A 5,909-nucleotide genomic window follows, 5' to 3' on the forward strand; every position below is an offset into this window, starting at 1 on the left:
ATCGTCATTTCAGTCACATTAACGATGATGATGATGATGATAACTATTATTATATTTTTATCATAATAATAATAATAATAATAATAATAATTATTATTATTATTATTATTATTGTTGTTGTTGTTGTTGTTATAATAATAATTATCATTATTGCTGTTCCTATCATTTCTATAACATGTTAATTCAATTTAATTGTAAGCAAACATCCTTCCCTAAAACCTGGGGGGGGGGTGATTGTACATGTCATCCCCCCCACCTTGTGAGTTGGGGGGATGCATACCCCTCGGGGGGGGGGGGGCCTCGAGCCCCCCCCCCCCTCCCCTTCCCTCTTTTTTTGAAGAAGTATGTTATAAAGAGAAATAGAAAGCAACCAGCTAAGGGCAAGGCCCCGACAAAAAACTCATTCTTTTTTTTCCCTGCAAAATTGCGAGACCACATTTACCTACGTAAAAGCACGATTTAGCGAACGTAATTCAGCAAAAAAGACGGAGGCATAGTCAAGCATCTCGGCAAAGCTTCCGGGTTCGGCAGTTTGCGGATTAATAAAATCAGTTCCGTAAAAGCGATCGTAAAAGCCTAAGTTGTTCGTAAAATTAAACACTTTTAACGCCAGAATCTGGGTAAAAACACTCCATTCAGTTGTACAGGTGCGCAGAAGACGAACTGTCGGTCAAAAATTTTCTTTTTCAATCCGCGCATAATTATATGCAAATTATACCGAACAAAATTAGTCTCATGCACATCGTTTATTAGTGTCACAGATGGGTCGTTACTGTTACACTATATGGACAGATTGGATAGATGTGTAAAACATTAAAATTATAATCAGTATACGATGGGAAAATGATTCTTCTCCAGCTTCCGGAAACCAACCTGGGAACTTTTGTTGTATCCTGCGGGACGCAATTACTCACCACCTTTGCATTATTTGTGCGTGAGATTTTTTTTTTATTTTCTACTAAGTGCCCCTTTTCATCTCTGATAATTGCCCCTTTTATTTTACACTTGCCCCTTATCCTTTCTAATTAGTACCATTTTCCTAATCTGATAATTGCACTTTTTCCGTTGTCATAAGTGCATTTTCCTCTCTGGTGAGTGCCCCTTATTAAGCGCGAGGAGTGCCCCATTTTCACGGTCTGGTAATCCCCCTTTTTACTTTGACATGTGCTCTTTTTCTTTTCTAATAAGTGTCCTTTTCCCTTTTGATATGTGCCCCCTTTTCCTTTCCCCATAAAAAGTGCTCCTAATTTAAAGCGACTAAGAGCAACTTTTTCTTGAATATCACCCAAATCTGGCTCGCTACGCTCGCTCGTATTTGAAGTTGATATAATTATGTTAAGATTTTTTCAGTCTTTCATGATTAAATTTTGCTTAGAACCCCATCAGGATCGTTTTTTCTTCATTATAACATGTAATTTTTTGCACTGCGACTTCACAAATCTCAAAATTTTTGCTCGCTCGCAAATGAATTTTCTAACCATCACAACCAACTGCAAAGTACATGTATATGCTTAAACAGTATTTTGGACCATGAAAAGAGAGAACAAACATTGAAATCATCCCTGATAATGTACTCACAATGTAGGGGTATATACCAATGTCTAAAAAATTGTATATTTTCGCTTTCAGAGGTTTCCCTTTGTAGGTGCCCCCTTTTTCCCGGAAAGTGCCCTTTTTGTTGGTGGTGTTCACCCCCCCCCCCCCCCAACTTTGAATGACGCTCCGCCGCCCCTGGCCTGCTGAAACCCCTGAGCTTCCGGGGGCTCTATCCCTGGACCCCACGCCAATTTACGCTCCGCTCGCTTCGCTCGCTACGCTCTACCTGATCGTAAATACTTTAGCCACCCCCTCCCCCTCCCCCCCCCCCCACTTTGAAAAACGTTCCCCGGGGCCTGATGTAAGGTGTTTGAAGCTGAAGCCCGACGCCAGTGATTGCTGTCTGCCCATCCCAACTACTGTACTAGTCTTGTACTGACTGGTTTTGAAAATCAAGTGATAAGTGTAAGAGGTACTAGATAACTGTACCGTGTCAACATGGTTGTCTTCCGAGGTACCGGTGTCACGAATACCAGTGTCCCAAAGACTTTTTGTTACACCGGCGTACTATATCCATGAGGACTGCACACATAGTCCCGCTTCTTGTGTTAACAGTCTTTTCCCTCTAGAAATCCAAGGCTTATCATAATTTTATGCTGGAAAAATTCACAGATTATAAATGATATCCTGGCAAAAAGTATACACCAAATCGCACGAATTGAGTTTAAAAATTCGATTTTTCTTCAGCTTCTCAGACTCCCCCCTGTCCTCACAAGCGCGGAACACGGCGCTGACGAGCCGCTTAATATTTTCTCACGATTTGCCCCCCCCCCCCCTCGCCGCCGGCTGGATCCGCCCCTGTATGTATCCTATCTCTCTGTTCCCCTATCTATCTTCCTCCAATTTCATTTCCCTCAACCTTCTGACATTCCTCCCAGTGAGTGATTTTTCCTATATCTAGTGATACACAATTTTACTGTTTAATTTTTTTCTCACTTTACTACATTTATTTTCAATGAGTGAATAGATGCATATTCTGAATATTCTTTTAATTGTGCATGTGGGAATGAAACAAATGCAAATCAATTCAATTCAATTCATTGTCAAATACACTTTTTTACATCTCCAAATAAATGCAGAATTGGGAGCATAATAATTATGTCAATAGCTTCTTCAAAGAGGAATAATCCCGGGAATAATAGAAGTACGTTAATAGAAACATTGTCATTACCAGTGATAAGTTAACCACTGATTTTGTCAAAATTCAATACATTTCACATTTTTTTTAATGATAATTTTTTCTTTTAAAGCCACACTACACCAGGAGGCTCGCGAGCAGTGAGCATTTGGTTCAGTGGTTAAGATTTAGTTTTAATAAATAGACCCTATGCCTTTTAACACAATTATTGACAGTATGTATTTCAGTAAATTAACCTATAATGGGTTTTATATCAGAAAGCAGGAATGTTCAATACTCATTTTGTTAATTGGTAACATATTAGTGGTGTGTGTGTTGAAAAGAGTAGCGGATATATTTGTAATCATTCAAGTGGGCATATGTTTTAAGACTACGAGATCAGAATGTTGCATCCTGGGAGAGCTCATGGGAACAATATGAGTAGTTCAGGACTCGAGATGGAGCAATTTCTGAGTACTGGTGTAGTGTGGCTTTAAATCAAAATAGACCAAAGATATGCAATCGCCCGATCGCAAATATTAATATCAACCAGATTGTTACTGTGTTATTAGGACACCCCCTAGTCCCCCTTCACCCCCTTCCACACCCACACATCCCCCCTTACTCGTCCAAATCGCTCCCCCCCCCCCCCCCCCCCGACGAGGTATGTCAGGTACGCCACTGCGGGTAATATATATATTTCCCCTTAAAGCATAAACACATAACCATAAGGGGAAATATGATAATATATTACCCTATTGTCTCATATTTCCCCCTTTGGTTACCTTACGGGTAATATATATATTTCCCCTTAAAGCATAACACTTAACCATAAGGGGAAATATGATAACATATTACCATATTGTCTCATATTTCCCCCTTTGGTTACCTTACGGGTAATATATATATTTCCCCTTAAAGCATAACACTTAACCATAAGGGGAAATATGATAATATATTACCCTATTGTCTCATATTTCCCCCTTTGGTTACGGTACAGGTAAAATATATTTCCCCTAAAAGCATATACTTAACCTTAAGGGGAAATATGATTATATATTACCTTATTGTTTCATACTATCCCTTTTGGTTACGGTACTGGTAATTTGCTAAAACGAAGCGCTCAACTCTTAGGGGAAATATTTTGCTAAAGCGAAGCGCTCAACTCTTAGGGGAAATATGTATTAACCTAATGTCTCGAGGAGCTGCAATTGTGAATTAATGCCTTGCCGAATGGCAATATAGCATCGGTCATAGTGGGACTCGAACCCGCGACCCTCGCATCGAAAGGCGAGATCCACTACACCACGACACTCTCACATTGACATATTCGTGCTTTTAGACCAACTTTAGGGTAAATATAGCACTTTAAGGGTAATTCATAAAAATTCCCCTCAGCGGAACTAACAGGGGAAATATGACAAATTCCCCTTATTGTCACTTTGGGAGTTAAAATACGTAAAGGGGAATAAATTTGGCTGGTGTATATGTTAAATCCTTTATGATGAACTTTTCACATATATTTCGATTACGGAACGTTTTGTTATATTATTTTGTAAGAACAGGTGGAAAAATTATTTTTTTCTGACTTTTTTGAAAGAGTTATTTCAGCTTTTATGAAAATTCCCCTTAAGTATCATTTATTCCGCATTTCCCCCTAAGTGCGGAAAAAGTGTTATATATATATATATATATATATATAATTGTGAAAGAAATGGACGAAGAGAACAATGGTAGGCGTAGCTTAAATCAAGGTTCCCCAGAGCTATCTACCCTTTTGGAAAAGTTGGTGATGCGGAAAAAATGTCTCTGCCGGGAATCGAACCCGGGCCCCCAGCTTTGAACGCCGGTGCCTTAACCACTAGACCACAGAGACGGGTTAGTGGCTAGGGCAACCCCAATCCAATTGACTGTCAGATAAACAGATTTTCGACACCATACCAATTATAATTTCCTTTGTCGGGTGTAGATGGGTTAAAAGAGTTGCCAAAGCTGTTGTACATGTATAATTTCACACGTATATATATATATATATATCAATAGAAGTACATGTACACCATCATGAACCTTGCAGATTTGAGACAAGATTAAATAGATAGAAGACAAGTTCGTTTGAATGGCCTTAATGCCCTTCTCAGTGAACTTTGATATCATTTTGTGCTCTTATAATAGATTTTCTGATTTTCGTTGAAACAAAGGAATAGCAAAGAGAGCTTGCAATAAAAAATAGGACTAAGTCCCGGATACAAAGCTTTTCAATTGATCATAAGGCCGATTTGTATGATTCATTGCATTAGTAATTCAACTGTAAGTTTAATCACCATGTTTTGTACTTGTGGACCCTGGGAGTGTTTCACAAATTTCTCTTTAAGTTACGAGCGACTTTACAAACGACTGGTGATCCTTTGTTGTAGTAAATGGTATTATTGGCGACAATTTAGCACTTAAAGGACAAGTCCACCCAAACAAAAAGTTGATTTGAATAAAAAGAGAAAAATCCAACAAGCATAGCAATGAAAATTTCATCAAAATCGGATGTAAAATAAAAAAGTTAGAACATTTTAAAGTTTCGCTTATTTTCACAAAACAGTTATATTCACATCCTGGTTGGTATGCAAATGAGGGGACTGATGACATCACTCACTCACTATTTCTTTTGTATTCTATTATATGAAATATTCTAATTTTCTCCCCCTTGTCATGTGGAATAGAGTTTTATTCCTCCTTGAACATGTGGAATTAGTATTGTTTAACATTTTGTGGTTCAGTCAAGTTTTACATTATTGTCAATTCTGTAAAAATTGAAATATTGTATAATTCAAACAATAAAAAACAAAAGAAATAGTGAGTGATGGACATCATTGACTCTCTCATTTGAATATCACTGAGTTGTGCATATAACTGTTTTGAGAACAATAAGCGAAACTTTAAAATGTCATAACTTTCTTATTTTACATCCGATTTTGATGAAATTTTCAGTGTTATGCTTGTTAGCATAACACTGTATTAATTAAAACACTGTAACACTCTATTAATTAAAATCAAAATTTTTCTGGGGTGGACTTGACCTTTAAGGCTCACCGGCAATTCTTAAAGTCGCTTGTTTCTTTAATACAAACAACTTGGAAACACCCACCAGGAGTAGATAAAGGTTAGATAATTTCATATATTGTATACAAGAAAATACAGAGCACTT

The sequence above is a fragment of the Lytechinus pictus genome, chromosome 16, assembly GCF_037042905.1.
Source record: "Lytechinus pictus isolate F3 Inbred chromosome 16, Lp3.0, whole genome shotgun sequence".
In the NCBI taxonomy this organism is placed as follows: domain Eukaryota; kingdom Metazoa; phylum Echinodermata; class Echinoidea; order Temnopleuroida; family Toxopneustidae; genus Lytechinus; species Lytechinus pictus.